This window comes from Passer domesticus, chromosome 4 (genome assembly GCF_036417665.1).
Source record: "Passer domesticus isolate bPasDom1 chromosome 4, bPasDom1.hap1, whole genome shotgun sequence".
NCBI classification, from domain to species: domain Eukaryota; kingdom Metazoa; phylum Chordata; class Aves; order Passeriformes; family Passeridae; genus Passer; species Passer domesticus.
The window spans coordinates 13,058,049-13,075,510 of NC_087477.1; the positions used below are offsets into that span (position 1 = coordinate 13,058,049).

The following is a 17,462-nucleotide window of genomic DNA, read 5'->3' on the forward strand; positions in this document are numbered from 1 at the left end:
TTCAGGAGTCCTGGATGACAGCAGCCCCAGGCAACCGGAAACTTCCTCCTGCAGAATCCTTGGCCAGGACGGTCAGCCAGATCACAACTTAGCCATGGGCCATGGAGCTCCAGCAGCTTCTTTGGTTTACTTACTGCTGTTTCCAGGAACTTAGATCATCTAGTCAGCTCCATGCCTTGCATGGTAACTCTTCTGTTAGTAGAAGAGCATCAAGCTGGCCACTGGACTATGCAGCAAACTTCTCTTGTTCTTTGGAGTCCTGGTTTTGCGTGCCAAAATCACAGGATCTTTCCAGTCCCCAAGCATTGCAGCAGACACCTCAGGCTTTTAGGCACTGTGTGCTTAATGCTTTTGCGGCCCTTGATTAAGTGAAATAAATTTCATCGTTCACCTTTGAAAATATCTATCCCACTTTTCTTTCAGAATATGTCTGCTGGCTGCTGACAAATTCCAGATGTGGCAGCTCTGATCCTGAACCAGAGACGCCCCTGCTGAATTGCTGTCAGGAGCCACCTGCAGCACTTGCTGTCTTGACATTTCTTGCACTCTTGGCAAACTTTGTTTCTTTCCCAGCTGCACCTGGGGCCATGAAAAAGAATTCCTTGTGTCCATGCCGAAGTGCATAACTCTGGAGCAGAAGCAGCCATTCCCCAGGGCTCCAGACTGGTGGCACATTGCATGAACTGCCCTCACAGTTGTGATCCACAGAGACATTTCATTTAAAATTAGATTGTTGGGAAAAGCTCTTGGAAAAGGCCAATACACACCTTTGGAAGTCCCTTGCCAGTGTTGGGCAAGAGCTGGCCAGATTTACAGACTGTCGATCAAAATTTTTATTCCTCAGGTACAGGCTGTGAAGAGCAGAAGTGAGCTGAGTTTCTGGGAACACTTTTAAAAGTACAGAGGCTTCAACTACCCTTGCAGTAATGCTGTAGGTGACTCACTGGCAGTGTCTGTGTGAGGCATATTTTCAGGAGCTTGTCAGAGGTATCTATAAGGGAGAACAGGCTTTATTTGCAGCTATAAAGAAATAATGGTCTTATCAGCAGGACACTGGTATATTTACTTCACAGTAAGTAATATCTGGAAAAAGCTAATCTTCACATGCCATAAAGCAGGAAAGAGCTATAGCTTATTTATAACACACTCGCATTCTTCTGCAGAGCTAAAAGATCTATTATTGAAATAGCATTTTGCAGGTTTTGTGAAATGAGGGCTTAAAAATTATTTCAGCAAGTAAAAACACTCAAGTTGGTCTTTCTATAGCAGGAACAATTTTTCCAAGTCTTTGTGGTCATATCAATATGTCATCTGGACCAAGAATTAGTATCTCATAAAATAGTAATTAACAAGAAAAGGAGGGCAGATGTGGATTGTTTTGAGCAAGAATACCTGTTATACCTCTCCAACCTCTCTGCCATCTCAAATTACAACAGAGCAAATTCAGCCGTGGTGTAAAATCAATGATTTTCATGAGGCTGAATAAGAATTTGAAGTGTGGACAGTAGAAGTGATATGTTAGTCTTTCTCAGCTAAAAGAAACTGAGAAGCAATGTTTATATCCAAAATATAGCAATAGTTTTCTGGGTTTCAAAAACTTAACAACTGTAATTCCTAAAGCTCTTTGCCCAGCGTGATGTTCATCTAGGGAACTGTTTGCTATCTCCTGTTAAACAGGATACACCAATTTAGGTCTATAGCTTAGTAAAGCAGGGCAAATTCACTATGAGTTGAGAATCTGGCCCAAACTGTGCTGAAGAGACCTAAGGGTGTCCCAGACAGCTGGGGTACTGCAGCTGGGTTGTGTAGTTAGGTGGAAAGGTATAACTCCATCTTTAACTGCACCTTTACAGCCATTTATAAAGCTGTCTGAGTCAGTCAGTTCATCTGGAAGAGCCAACCAGCCACATGTGGTTCTGGGGAGAAGACAGATGTTGCCTCTGTAATCTATACGTGGGGTGTTTTTCTGAAAGTAATGCAGCAGCAAAATGTGGAAAAAATAACATAACATTGCCTTCTGCTTTTCCCTAAGTTCTCCAAAGAATATACGTCATCACCAGTTGAAGGTTGTCTGAAGTATGACACCTTGCCTTGGAGTTTCATGTCTTTATAAAGAAATGCAGGGACTTCAGTGTTTGGTCACTGTCATGCCAAAACCCTGGGCAGCAATTCTGCTCCTCATTACTGGACACGCACTTGGCAATAAGGATGTTAGATAAAAGGCTGGCTGCAGAAATGAGATTTGCTTTCCCTTGAAGCTCTAGAAAAGGGGAGCTAAGTGACAACTCCTCCTTCACTCAGTGATTATGCCATGCCTTGATAAGATCTGCTGAAGCTGGATTCTTTTCATCTCTGTGCTTTGGTGTGTTGTGTCAGCCAGTTCTGTCTTGCAAAGGGTAGGGCCCTGCTTTCTAAGTAACCTGGTGGAATATCCAAGGGTACTGCAGAGGACAGCACAATTCACCGTGTCAAAGAACATGAAGAGACACCATTAATGCTCCTCGAGTAGTGGCCACGTGTTATTGGAGGTCCGTGGTACACTGATCCCCGAGCACCACAGAGACTGGTACACTGCAAAGTGTTCAGTCTTCTTTATAGACCTGTTCCTGTAACCTATGTTTGCATTGCAGTGGAAGAAAATTGCATTTAAATCACAAAAAAAGAGTACACAGCACATTCTGAGTAGATAGTTTGGTGGCTACAAGTGTGCATGTGAACCTCATTAAATACTTGGTTTGCAAACTTAAAATTCTACCAAGGTACTCATGTTGTCTGCCAGTGTCATTTACTTTTTTTTTTTTTATTGAAACAACCAGAGAATAAATTACTTCCTTAATTTCCCAAAAGCCCAGCTAAAGCAATACTTTCCAGCATGCATGGTTAGTAAAAAGATTTGGGTTATAAAGCAGGACAAGACAGTTTGAAATCCAAGGAGTAGTCCCAAGCAAATAGCAGCCTTTGACTCCTGTCAGGGACTCCATCCATCAACAGTGTCAAAACGGGTAAAAATAGCACATCTTTCCATTAAAGTTCTGCACGGGGGAGGTAAGGCAAGGGAACAGGAGCCGAGGCAGCTCTGGCCACTGGAGGGCTCCTGGATTTTCCTGGCTGCCTGCAGACCGGGCAGGTCTCTGTGCCTGGCTCAGGAGGCTCTCTCAGGGCTGGCGGGGTCCTGGAGAACAAGCAGCCAGGAAAGTAGACTTCAGCTCAGTGCTGTTAACACTTCCTCTACCTGCACTCCAAAATCTGCTTTTCAGTCCTGAAGATTCCTGCTCTCCTTTCTTCATCTTGACTTCCTTTTAATGAGCTGGGAACTGTGACATCCGCAGCTGCTCTGCTCCCGCTTTGCTGTGAGGATTGCTCAGCCAGCCTGGGGAAAGGCATGTGGTTTGGGAAACCTTTGTTGCCATGTAAATAGCCCTGAGTGCTTTTTTTCATTCTTTACCAACGAAGATTAGAGTTGCTTCCTTGGCTCTACAGTGAATAACTATGTATGGGGGGATTAGCAAAGTGACATTTAAATTCAATGTTTTGGAAACGGAATGTGAAGTGAAATGCTGGCAACAGAGGCTTTTCGAGAACTTTTGGCTGCCCCCCCTCTCCCAGTTAGGGCACTTGACAAAAAGAATCCTTGTGTGTGACACTGCCAGGAGCAGATCTGTGCAGGCTCAGCAAAAGAACAGAGCTGTGTGGCAGGAATTCTTTACCAGTGCCCCCCACACAATGCCTGGGAAACTCCGGTGGTACTAACATTTCTCTAAAAGCCCTTTCCTGGCACATCTTTTAAGGAAAAGAGTCAGGAACTGCGCTGCGTCTCTGAGCAGAGAGATGACAGGTATGTGGCTAATGAGATACAAGCTGTATACGTATAATTAAAAAGAAAAGCACACAGAGGATATTATGGTCGCCTCAGAAGAGCTTTAGCGGGAGAAACTATTGACTATTGAAATAACATGCATTTCCTAAATCTGATTGAGACAGTCTTCTAAGGTTACAAATTTGCATTACTTGCCCCTAGATGCTCTAGCTCAGGGTCAGCTGTGTCACACAGTGCAGAGAATGACAATAGAAATGCATTTACACAGAATTTCACTGTCCAGTTAGGAGATAATTACATGTGAAGCCAAGTATGAAGAATCAGTAAGGTAACACTGACTGCTCAGAGAAACAATATGACACAGATGCATTAGAAACTCCATTACCACAGGCTATCTAAACAAACCTGCACAAGTTTTCACTTGCTGCTATTACTCAGTCCTTACAGAATCTGCTAACTGAGGCCTCAGCATTGAGTGGGTGCTTGTGTATAACTGAGGTTCTCATTTGAACTTGACATCTTCTTGTGGATCTCTTCCTCACATTTTGCAAAGGGCTTGTCATGTGGGATTTGTCAGCACTTTCCCAAAAGGCTGAGGGAAGAATGTGATGTGTTCTGCAATTTATGTCCTTTCTTGACTGTAATCAGGAAGATTATTCTAACAGCATCTTCCTCTGCTGAAGCTGTTCTCTTAGAGGATGACTGTACATGCTCTCTGTAGCCTTTCATCCCTCAGGATGTTATTATTCTTAATGTTATAAATATCAGGATAATGACTCAATGGTCTATTAGGCTTTCTTAAATGTTTTGAAGCACAGTGTGGTCAGAAGCTGCTTTGAACTTACCACTTCACTGATTTTTTAAAATATACCAAAGCTGACATTGAGTCTTAAATGCCTCACAGAGGCACCAGAGATGCAGCTGATGAAAATCACAAGATCTAAGTTTACATGGAGATCTAACTCTTTTTCCCTGTGGACAGCAAAATCACAGGCTCAGAGGGCACCTCCTGATAGAGGAAACAGGCCGACATCTTCATTGCTTTTCTACCCAAGTTCATTTTCCAGAATAGACACTTATTTCTCTTTGCTCATATGTTCATTTCTTCTGGTTTTGAGATTACCCAAATTCTAAACAGACATCTTTCTGTAAAAACACAAAATAATTCTGCAAGAAGAGGATCTTAGGGCAAATATATAGAAGAACCTGTGCACCTGAGATCCGTTCAGTTTTGGACACCAAGTTCTGAAACACACTAAAATACTTCTGCTTTTCTGCTACAGTGCTCTGAGAAAACCTGAATCTGGAACTGGTATTTTGTACATAAATACCCTGAAAACAGGTCTGTAAAAGGCTCCCTCTTTACAGCAAACTGTTGGTGCTTTATTTCAGTAGGAGTCCTTAGCCCTGCTGCGACAAAGGGTTTAGCATAAAATTCAAGTGATCTTTCCAGGATCTGAAAGAATCCAAATTGGATTTGGAATGAAAGAACATGCTCAAAAAGACCATGGAAATCAGGTACTTCCAGCTCCTTTTAAAGAGATGCTCTGCAATGGTGACTGTTAAAGGTTTCTCCTTGAAAACCTATTCCAGCAGTGAAGGAACAGGCTGAGATAAAGTGACTCAAACATTTAAGCAAAGGTGGCATTTCAGTGAAGGCAAACAACCTCTACACAAAAAATGGCAAATGTAAAAGGATTTGCATCCTAAAGACATTTTGGTAAACCTGGGGATGTGTGTTTAGTGAGGGCTACAGCAGGAATAGCAGAATTTGGGCAAAGAGTGGTTAAAACTAAGTGTTCCCACAAGCTGATTGTGTAACTCTGAGAAATCACTTACCTCTTCTTGGATTTTTTCCTCTTGTCAGTGATCTGTGCCTGGGGAAAAGGAAAAAGCATTGTAAGCCTTCATTCATAAATATAGTCAAGCACTTTCCACTCCCTGGTCTGTTGATGCTGCAGTTGTGAAAGGAGAATATTAGAGGACTTTCCCTTTTTCAGTGCTGACCAACACTGGGCCTGAGACTTTCCACGGTGGAAAGCGGGACTTCGAAGCAGCTCAGAACCGAGGTGCAGAGCTAAACAATGAGAGCTTTTGGAAGAGATTAATGTCGTGTTATTAATGCTGTCCAGGCTAGAAAGTGATGGCAGTGGCTGGGGGTGACTCAGCAGCGGGTGGTTCCTTGGGTTTCCAGCAGTGGTGTCACCTGTTCAGCTTGCAGCCACTACATCTCACCAAAAATTTTTTTGGTTTCCATCAACACCCCCAAATGTTGAAACTCTGCATTTTCTTGCTGATGGATATAGTGATATTTAATGTGAACTCTGTGCCTTTACCCCTTTGGCAGAGGAACCACTTGAACTATTGAGGAGGTGTCAGTAGAAAATTGTGAGGCATTTATTTGAGCCTCTAGCATCAGAGTGCTTCCTGAGCCACAGTGCAGGGCTTACACTGCTGAGAGGGAAATGGAGTTTGCCTGCTGGAAATAAATTAATGGAATGTCTATGAAACAGGAGAATTCCTCCTGTTATACTTTTCCCATTCCACTCCTCCTCTTGCTCTGGGTCATTTATTATTGCTGCCATGCTTTATTGAAGAGGGTATTTCACGGAGGGAAATGTTTAATGAAATAAAGAAATTCACTTAGGAGAGTGCAGTGTTGCAATATTTATACTGAATATGAAGTGAATGGACTATAATAAGTGTAAATAATAAAAGAAAATTATATAATTCCTGTGAGAAATGCTCTAAACAGTACAATGTTAAACATGTAGCTCTGTGGCATAAAGGAATGTGCCATGAAATCAGAGAATCACAAGGCTGGAAGCAACTTCAAGAGATCATTTAGACCATTCCCTTTCCCCCACAACAGTGTACCAAATGTATTTGTCATTCCTGACACAGCTGCCAGGCTTTTTCTTAATTTTCCAGTGCTGATATTCTAAAACCTCCTGAACCAATCCTGCTGTTGCAGGGTTTTTTATAATATGAAGATTTTCACAAATCTTCCTTGATCCAATTCAATCCTTTTTTCCTTGTCTTATCCAACATATACATGAAGAAAGAGAAACACTCTCTTCCATTTCACAGCACTTACTTCTATTAGGTGGGCAGGAAGGCACTAACATTTGCATAATCCTAATCCAGCATTTATTATTTCCTTTGGGCCATATCTTCCAGGCCTGTTACAATTTCTGCTGATTTCCTTTGAACTTTATCCAATTGTTCCAAGTTTTTACTGAAACGGAGCATCCAAGCTGATAATAATGTTCTAATGCAGGCTTAATCAGTGTTAGCTTGAAAGATTTTTTAATGTGTCTCATGAACACTGTGATACTATGATAAATTCGAGGATAACTTGTGTTCTCTGTGATCCCAGGTCTCAGTGTTCTGCAAGTAAATCGAATTGGTATAATTGCTCCCTCACAAATTCATGCTGGCATTTTATTCCTTTCTGTCCCTTGAACAGAGTCCCTCCTTATCCATTCTGAGATTTGGGATTCTTTTCCCTCACAAAGGATGCTGTTCATTTTTGTTTGGAAGAGCTGTTTATATTGCTTTTTATTTAGTTCTGTATTAAATAGCACTGCTGTTTCTTTGTGTCAGTGTAAGGGAAAAAGAAAATGCAGACCTCTGTATGTACTCTGACAAAAATGCTGGGTGGCCTTCCAGAGCTTTTAAATGTAAACCAGAGAATGATAGAATTAAGGCTGATATGATGTAGAGGCTTTTTAAAGGAGAGCTTATTCCTTCTGTGCAGTAGGAATTACAAATGAGGTGAATCTCAGGTACACATGAGAGCCTCATGGCCCACAGAAATGGCACATCAATCCCCAAGAGCAGTTTCCCTCCCCTTGCCCATTCCACATCCAAATCAGAGATGGTATGCTTGAGAGCTAGCAGTCTTATAAGACTGTTGTTAGTGACTTTTTTCTTCTTAGGCTACATTGGCTTAAATTATTTGTACTGCTTTTGTTCTGTGCTGCTTGTGTTTTGTTTCCTTGCATTTGGCAGAGTTCTCATGGCATCCTGATTCCCTGGAGCATGACTTTGGCATTGCACAAGTGCTGATGTTGGTTGATGTGACTTCAGATTTTAGAGCTATGTGGGGGTTTCCTTCATGGAGATGATAACATGAAATGTGTGTCATCAGGTGTCTAAAATCAGTGTAGTTTGCTGTGTTATGCTCATGCAAAGATTTGAAGAAGGTACTTTTCAAATCTACCAGTTCATTTGTGAGGGTAACAGGCATAAGTGCATGAACTCCTGGAGAGGAGAAACACCAAACCAAATGGCTTTGCAGAGAGGGGTTGTGTCATGCAGCAGTGGGAGCTTAGTTTGGGAAGCATAAAACCTTGCTGTACTATTATTATTGCTGGTTTTTTAATGAAGGAATGGGGCTCTTGTTGGGCTAAGAACGATTTATTGCTCAGGTAAACATCAGTCACAGAGGCTGTGAGATTTTAAAGGAGTAAGTAGTCAGCTATAGCCTAAAGTAGTTACAAGTTCTTTGTTATAAGACTTTTCTAACTTAATAGACAGTTCCTACAAGGTTTACTTTGCTTTTTTAACTTTTCCCTTTTACTTAATTTTGTTCACTGTGGATAATTTTGCTTAATGGGTTTTTGTTACGCATCTACACATATATTTCTATTATCATTTCTAAACTCAGCTTAATCTATATAACCACACCCCTACATTAGAAACCCATCACCATCTTATCAATGCAGTTTCTCACTTACTTAAGGCATATTCTTTCTTACAACTGTAGAAACATAAGTTTATGATTTTCCTACTTAATGTCTGTGCACTTTACTTTTACATCAGTTTAAGCTCCTTCCAAGGCTGCAGACCAAACAGTAGAATTTTTTTTTCTTTCTATTTCCCACATTGTATGACCTCTGTAATCACACAGAAACTGTCACTTGTTTGTGTGCAGGTTCCTCTTGCCAGGTAGGCAGCTCCTGCTCAGTTCTGAGTGACAGAACATCCTGTTCTCTCTGTTCCAGCAGCACAGTACCCACATGCTCATCTGCATACCTAGATATTCATTATCATTTACAAAACAAGAACGTTTTCTCTTCTGCACAGATAGTTTTTGTCAATAAAAACAAAAAAGAGCTAGAGCTGTCAAAATTTGTCCTTTTGGCAGCTTCCCACACTTATGCTAAAAGAAAAAGTAAGGATTGAAAAAGCTTAAGGGTGATGATAATAATAATAATAATAATAATAATGATAAATCAGAACTTTCTGAAATATTCATCATTCTTATGAGGAAGCAAAAACAAGTAAGTTGATATATTCTGAATAATTTGGTGACTTCAAGATAAAAGGGGAATGCAAAGAGTTGTCACAAAAATCTATGATGACAGCTACAATGAATCTGCACTAGCAAACATTTTGAGAAAATTTGGAGGTATTTTTCCTACATATGCACAGTCTTCAGAAACCATTATCATCTTTTCTTTACCCTTAATCCAAGCTGCTGACTCGGGCCAGTTATTTGAGCTCTCCATAGCTAGCCAGCCTGGGTAGAGGTGTTAACACAGGAGCAAAATGTTGCCTGTTCTGTGGCCTTCTCAATCTGACCATCCCTGGGAGTCAGCCCTGGGAAGCCAGACCCTGTTCCTAGTAGAAATTGCAGCCACTGACACAGTTTACTCTGCTCCTCCTCTCACCTGCTTGCAATGGCTTGTGCTTTCACAGCCAGAGACTTTCCCACTGGCGTTTGCTTATCCAAAAAGCACATACCTGCTCCCCAGGGTGTGGATTTACTGCAATTACTATTATGAAGATCCCTTGTGTGTGTTTTTGTTGTGCTGTGCTGGCACGGTGAATGCAGCCATAACTGGCTCCCTGCCCTGCTAATTTCCTGGGGAGATCAGGAGTCAGGCTTCCCCAGAGGTTTTGCTCACAAAAGCAATTTCTAGGGAGCGAGAGGAGAGGTCACTACACAACTTCCATTCTTTTACTAAGTTTGAACAGTCAGTTCAAATGAGTAAAGGCAACAGGTAAACATTCAGAAATAGCTTCATTCACAGAAGTGGGCATTCCATAGCAGATTTTTGACTTACAAGCAGTGACAGCACTTCCTTGCAGGTGGAGAGGAGTACAAGATGCGTCCCTCTCTATCCTCTAGCTCCTTGGCATCTCTGACTCCTTGCTAAGGCTGTCCCACTGTAAGCTGGCCACTCAGACTGGACAGCACACTGTTCCAGCTGGAACGTGTAGCTGTGTCTGCATCCTGCCTTCCTGGGGATCTGCAGAGCTGTACTGGAATAGAACAGAGCCTGCAAGACACTTTGTACAGAAGAGAAGAGACTTAACCAGTGTATCTCTCCCGAAGTGAATCTTTCCTTCCTTCCAAAGAACCTGCAGCATCTGAAGGACTGCCTCTATTCAGCCCACAGGTTGCTGTGCTCCAAGGATGAGTCAGGTAATCTCTTTATATAACCTGCAAATTGCTTGGTCGTGTTCTGCCAAACCCCATCTGGTAGAAGGTTGCACTTTTCTGTCTTCATATTTTATAAACCTCTGCCCAAGCTGCCAAGGATACTTTGCTGCAACATAAATATTTACAATACTACCAAGAATATTCTCTGTTTCCCCCCTCATTTGTCTCAACCCTACAAGCACACTGTGTTTGCACACTGTGACTGGCCACAGCTACAGTACTTCCTTCACTCACTCAAACTTTGCTTTAACTCTGGTTTTTAATGAGAAATGTTCTCCTAGATGTATCTTCTCTGTTGTAGCTACTAATCACAAATACTGCAAAAAACTTCCCAGGCTTGAAAGAGAATTTTTTCTTTTCTGTTGTTTATTTAGTCTGTTGTTCTACCTAGCATGCATACTAATATTTTTCACAGTTGGATAACAAGAAGTGGAAGCAATTTGACCTGACATTTCTCAAATGGAACGCTCTTCTAACACACTCAGTGGCCCCAAGCTCTCCCTCTCCTTGTACACAGCCCCGTTATCTCCCAGATAATGAGGCCTCACCCAGTGGTGCCAGAATTGCACCCTAAGTGCCTTTAGAGAGTAGAGTTCTATTAGAAAAAATCCATCTGGGTGGAAGAACTTGGTACCTTTATAGGCACTCAATCATTTTCTCCCTTAGGGATTGTTTTCTTGATTGGATTTTATAGGTTCTGGCAGCTTTTAAATCTGTTAATGCAGTCTTCTGTCTTGCAGAGATGCTAATGAAACCTGGTTCCAATAAACAAACACAATGGCAGGAAAAAGCTCCCAACTCGACTATCCAGGCAGGGCAATTGTGGAAGTGCAGGATGCAAAGTGGGCAGGGACAGCCACCAGGCCAAGCCATGCTTTGGGAGCAGTCACTAAGCCCATAAAATGGGCCAAGAACATAGATTGTGGAATGAGAAATAATGGTAGGACACACAGGTGCTACAGTGCCATCTGGAACTTTGGGAAACTGGAGCTGTGTATATAAAATGTGATTTAATGCAACCACATACAGTTCTGCCCATCCAGCAATGAGAAACACCACTCATTGTAATTTCTACAAAATATCCCAAATTTTTTTGAAAAGTAGTGGGTAAAACTTTGGAACTGATTTTACCTCACAGCTATCACCATATATTTACTTACATTTAATTTCACTTTGGTTGTACATATACTCTGGGAGAAGGTACATTTGTCCTGTTCCCTGTCTGGCAATTCCTAAATCACCTCAGACACAGTAGAAGCTAGAATGATTGTGTCCAATTCTTTTTGCTGAAGACCCCCATCTGTCAGCTTGAGTCCTTACAGTAGACTGAGGCTGAAATAAAACCTACTTCTTACAACTTTGGCACCTAGGAACACAAGTTGTTTATGCAGAAACACAGTACATAAATTACAAGTTGGTGAAGAGTTATTGTAGAATGATTGATGGGACTTCAGTTGAAGATTTCTAGTGACTTGCTGTTGTACATCAGGCAGTAATCAGTGGGTGGTGTAGGACTCAGGCCTAATTAATTAGCAGATAACCATAAGCCATGAATATATGCTTAGAATTAACTGAGTAAAAAGCAAATGTTCTTTGCTATTTGGCGATTTAGATTTTAGTCATGAAATTAAATTGTAAATTTAATTGTAAATTTTTAATAAATTTAATAAATTGTAATTTTGAAATAAATTATCTGAAAAAGATGAAGTCACTAAAGAACATGAGTGCTTCCAGTAGTTTTAAGAAAGGAGCTAGATAGTCCATGATAGAAAATGTCTGATTCAATGTACCATTCCTGCTATCAAAAGATTGAGCATAACAGCTTCATAGAGCAGAGCACACATTTTAATGGTGCTGCTGATAAAAAAAGGATGAGCAGGAGGACTGGGCTTCTCTGAGAGCATTCTGTGTACCCACCCCAATGTGTGCCTTGGGTGCTGCATCCCTAAAATGGGAATGGCGCTGTCAGCGTGGTTCAGATTCCCCACAGAGGATGAGAGGGTGAATTCACCCCACGCTGCTGCTGGCACTGGGAGACAGGAGTGCACCAGCTCTCCCCAGCAGTCACAGACCTGGCCCAGAGCAGCAGAGGCGTGACACGGCTGGGCAAGGGAGCCCCAGGGCAGCCCCCTGTGGGCAGCCACAACCGTGAACTCCCTGCCGGTGGTTTGCCAGTTTCCTTCCTTCTCGTGTGTGCAGACCAGCTTCCCCAGCGGCCGTGGCCGAGGTTTTCTTTTGCCTGCCACAGGATCCTTCCAGCCTCGCCAGCCATTTGTCCCCTGTGAGGGCAGGGAGGCCCTGGCACTGCCTGCCAGGGAAGCTGTGGCTGCCCCATCCCTGCAATGGTCCCAGGCCAGGTTGGACAGGGCTTGGAGCAACCTGGGAGACTGGAAGGTGTCCCTGCCCCTGGGTGAGCTTCCAGGTCCCTTCCAGCCCCATAACATTCTATGATGAGCTGTTCTAATGTGCATTTTCATTATAAATAAAAAAGGACAAATAGTAGCTGGTTTTAGCAGACGTACAGATGTGTTAGATTTCTCCACAGTGGTTTTGGTGCAGGAATTCCCAGAGCTGGCTCATTCCCAGGGAGTCTTTCTCTGTAGCATTTACCCCACAGGACCACCTATCCAAGGCTATACTTGGCTCAGATGGAAGAGCATTTGAGACCATTTTCAGGCACTGAAAATTTATCCTGATACCACATAGTCTGTCATCTGAAGTTAAAGGAAGTCTTTAAAGTCTTTAAAATCATTAAACTCTTTCTCTTTTAATGTCACTGTCCTTGCAAGGCCTTAGAAAACTTTACAATCTCCCTTAAAATATTTCTTCCTGCGCTGTTTGTCTCTTTGTTTTTCTCTCCCTGTCACTATTCAACACTCACATGGGAGTTTTTCTTCCTGCTGCCCTCACAGGGCATTCTGAGGTATATAAGATGCTGCTGCTTGCCAGTGGTAATAAAGAAAAAGCTGGTTAATATCAGTATTATAGGGATATTTTTAACTAAATGCTGGCTCAGAAAACAAAGTAAAAACTTCCTAGTGAAATGTCCCTTCTACAGAAATGCCCAAGCTGGATTATGTCTTAAAGGTCTGCCTTTTAATAATAATAATAACTCAGCTTGAGTCACAAACTGGAAAATAGCTAGAGCTGTAAGGAGCATGATTTCATCCAAGTTTCATGATATGAACCACATCTCAGCAAAAAAACTTCTTATTTAAAAATATGAGCAAGGGTGTACTGTGGAGAGCAGAGAAAATCCTTGGAGAAAGGTTTCATAGATATTTATTGTAATAAAGCCAGACATTTGTTCATTGTTCATTGCTTCCAGCAATGCCTTTTTCACAATCACAAACTCCTAGTTAAAACAAATGTCTGACTGCCAGACATTCGTGGGCCATAGGTAGGCGTAATCTGCTTATTTTTGTCTGATGATATATTTAAGAACAAGGACATAACAGGGATGACTGAAAGCAAAAAGATACTCTTAAAATATTTTATTGATACTTTTGGGTTTCAAAATCTTTCCAGAAGTCTTAGCCTGAGGGACAGAACCAGAAACAATATTATTTGCAATAGATGATGCAAGCAAATGCTGCCTTTTGATAATCTTGTGGCATAGTTCTACCTTGGACTGTGCTCATGAATAAATAGTTGGTAAAACAAACTGGGACGTATGGATCTCACTTTTTTGTGCTTGAATTTACTCACTGGTCAGAGCAGCACAAACACAGAGCATGTCAAATGTTCTTATGCAAATGTTGAGATTGCAGCAAACTGCTTCTACCACATGAACTCAGTATTTCAGCCAAAATCCCTTTCCTGTGATTTTGATTCAAACATATTATTACTCTCTTGAAAATCCCCCAATGGTGTGGCCCAATTGCTCCAAATCCAAGCAAATCCAATTTGATACAACAAAGTAAAAAAATGTAAGAATTTGTGAAAAGTATGGTTTGCTTTTTTCTTAAGCAATTTGCCACTGTGAACATTCCAGAAACATTCCTGTCATTAAGGTCTGGCTCTGTCTCTCAAAGCACACTCCATTTCCACCAGTGCAAGGATCTAACTGCCTGTGGATTGACTGTGTCTCTGTTAATGAAATGGTGGGTCTTTCTTTTCAAAGATAAAAATAATTGCACTTTTTGCATCTGACAGGGCAGCAAGCCCTTCTGCTAAAATGGAAATTAGCCACCAGCTTCAATTTTACCCATGAGTCTTGCCACATATTTTGCCTTTCAGACCTACAATATGTCTTGTGCTTAAATTACTCTGTAAAAAAACTGGGACAGTTTCTTTTTGGTGCACCAGAATCAGGAAATGACTATAGAGTGATCACATTGCTATATGAAAATCAGAAATCTGTCTAGGTGCTCCATTTTGGCTGGGACTGCTGTGTGATGGGAAACAATCCTTGGGGTCCCAGGGCAGGAGAGGAGTCCAGATTCTTCAGGGAAGGAGAATTCCAAACCAATTGTTCAAATATGAGCCAAGCCAACAAGTGATGTATCTGCTGAAGAAACAATCTTTGCTTTTTGGTACCCTGAATTGGTGTGCCCTGGCCAAGAGTGAATATCTAACACTGTTCCCTCTCCAGAATACCTGCATATCCTGCCACTGAAATAAAGGAAAATACCTTTGCATAAACTCTAGCTGTTCTGAACCTCTCACAGCAGAGAGGAGTAGGTACAGTAAAGAACTGTCAGAGCAAGTAGTCATCTCTCTCTCTCTCTCTTATAAATCAGTGAGAGCCAGAAATGTTTTATTAAACTGTCTGCAGGTCCATTCACTTTTTTATGTGTAGTTTCCATGCTCGTGTGTGGGTCAGTCTGCTCTGTTTCTAAGGCAGATTTATTTCTGATTTCAGCTGAGCGTAACACTTTCTCAAATGGCTCTTCAGGAAACAGGAGGGTCCTGTGGCTTGGTCGGGATTGTTGGAGGCACGCAGGCATTTGCATTTCTCTGGGAGATTTCCCCCAAGGCAGGAACTCTGTAGGTGGCTGCTGAGCTCATCCCACTCTTCATTGCTGCTGACAGGGAAGTTCTCCTTCCTCCCCAGCGTGCACCCGTCCTCTGTATCTGGCACTGTCACATTCATCCTGTCTGATGCAGGAGAAGGTGGCAGTGTGAAAGCCACCATCTGTGGTGGCAGAAGTTCTGACTGTCCCTGCCATTTCAGAGACCTTCCCTAAAGCTCTTCGAGTAGAACATCTGAACACTTCCATTTGGCTTCATAGCAGTACCATAAATTCCTCTTTTCTTTCTTCTTTTCTGCTTTTGTAAGCAGAGGAACAGCTTGGCTGAGCTTTCTGTTGGCTTCCCAACTCTCCGCACGTTGCCCTCAGCTTTTTACCACCCAGAAAAACACAAATCCCCAAGAAGTTACACCCAGTTTGTTTTCTTCCCCTCCTTTTGTCTTTTCACAAGAACTCTGCTGGCTGCACAGTGGCAGAGCTCAGGTCTGAATAGAAGAGCCTCCACCCAGCTGATGCCACAAGGGGAAGAGTGGGTTTGGATTCACCTGCAGGTTCACTGAAATTTCCATCAGGCCACACTGGGCTGACAGTTTGCTTCAACTTACAGCAGTTATTTTTATTAGTGTATTAACCCCCTCATTTAATTACCAGGGTGCTTCTGGAATCTTCCAGGGCAGTTAAAAGCTTTCCTAATAATTTTCAGACCATTTTTGGCTTGTGTTTTAAGGGGTGTGGTTCTGCCCCATCCCTGAGCACATTTGGGCTCAAGGAAGTTGCTGGAGCATGAAACTTACAGACGTGAAATTTTAATTCCAAAATGCAAGTGTAGTTCTTAGCATGGATTTCTTACCAGAGGGCAGAAATAAAATCAGTTGTGATCAGGGTGCAAAGAACCATAAGGCTCTGGAGCTCAGGTTTCATTCTTGGTCAGGTTTGGTGAGTGGAAGATTGAGCACAGAGGAGTCGAACACGTCCAGCTCCAGGACACTCTGACATTTCTGGCACTTGCAGGCTGTGAGCCTTTTTCAGGACTCCTTTCAAAGGTCACTCAGCTCTGCAGCTTGACTTGCCATTGCCTTTTCCACACTCCTGGAGCATGCAAGCTCTTTCTTGCTGTACCCACTGCAGTGAAATGATTGTTTGCCCTGTGATACAGGGCAAACTTACAGTTCCATGTAAGTTATCCCAAGCAATCTGTGTTCTTTTAGGCAGCTGCCATGCCCAGAGACTAAAACTGTCTTTGTTCAAGGAACAAAATCAATGTAATAACCATCATGGTCCTTCCTATTTACTTGCTTTACTACACCCCTGATTCACAGGGAGTGCCTAATATTGTTCCCAATTGCACTCCTCACGTAACCTCTGTGCTCTGAATGATGACAAGTGTAACACTTACACTTTGTCATGCACCCTCTGGGAATTACATTTACATCTCTCCAAGGATTTCACATAGACTGGAAGTAGTATTTGAAACAGTGTTACACTACAGGCAACAGCCAGCCAAAAAGGTCAGTGAAAGCATTTCAGGTTCATTTCATAGCAAAGTAGACAATTCATAATCCTGTTGTGCTTCACCCCTTCCCTTAATAACATATTTAAGATCTTTGTTTTGTGTTAAGCAAAGCATGGAACCTGAACCCAGAAATTATATCTAAAATCTGCTTCCTAGGAATGAAAGTAAGTACAGCAATGTTGAGTCATTTATTTTTCAGTAGATGATCATCTTAACAAACTGATTGCTTTTGTCAGTATTTCAAAAGGTTACTAAAGAACTTTGAAGTAGCAGAGACATACTGAAATTTGAAAAACCATAACAAACCTTTTTTGTTCAGGAAGCCAATCACCTGCTATAACTTCACAGGACATTTCTGAAGCATTTCTCTGCCACTGGAAATAAAATTTAGAAAAAAAACCAAAACAAGTAAATCATGGCCTGAAAAATCCCCTTTAAAAAAAATCCCCCACTGATTTAAAGTCAAGTGGGATCCATGACTTGTGGATTTCCCATAAATTAATGTGTTTTGCAAGTTGCTTTTTTTTTTTTTCCCACTTAGTGTGGTATTTTTTCAGGAGTATTTCTGTATGCAGGTGCTAACCCAGCCTATAGCAACACCACAGCACAGGAAAACTGAGTGCATTTTGCTGTTCTTAGGAAAATAGCACATACATTCAAAAGGAGTGAAAAATAAGCATTGCTATGATTAATGATCCTCAGTTC

The 17,462-nt window shown here is 41.9% G+C and overlaps 1 protein-coding gene across 7 annotated transcripts in view; it reads left to right on the forward strand.

Annotated features, from left to right (window-relative positions):
• The window catches only part of ARSJ (arylsulfatase family member J), a 152,606-nt gene that overhangs the window by 77,875 nt on the left and 57,269 nt on the right, over nucleotides 1–17,462 (forward strand). For 3 of the 7 annotated variants that reach the window (XR_010360478.1, XR_010360475.1, XR_010360481.1), the window contains one exon: nucleotides 424–5,990. The exons of the other annotated variants lie outside the window; for them this stretch is intronic. The gene's annotated coding sequence lies outside the window, so the exon portion shown is untranslated. Of the gene's footprint in view, nucleotides 1–423; nucleotides 5,991–17,462 lie in introns of those variants that run through there. 7 annotated transcript variants of the gene reach the window in all.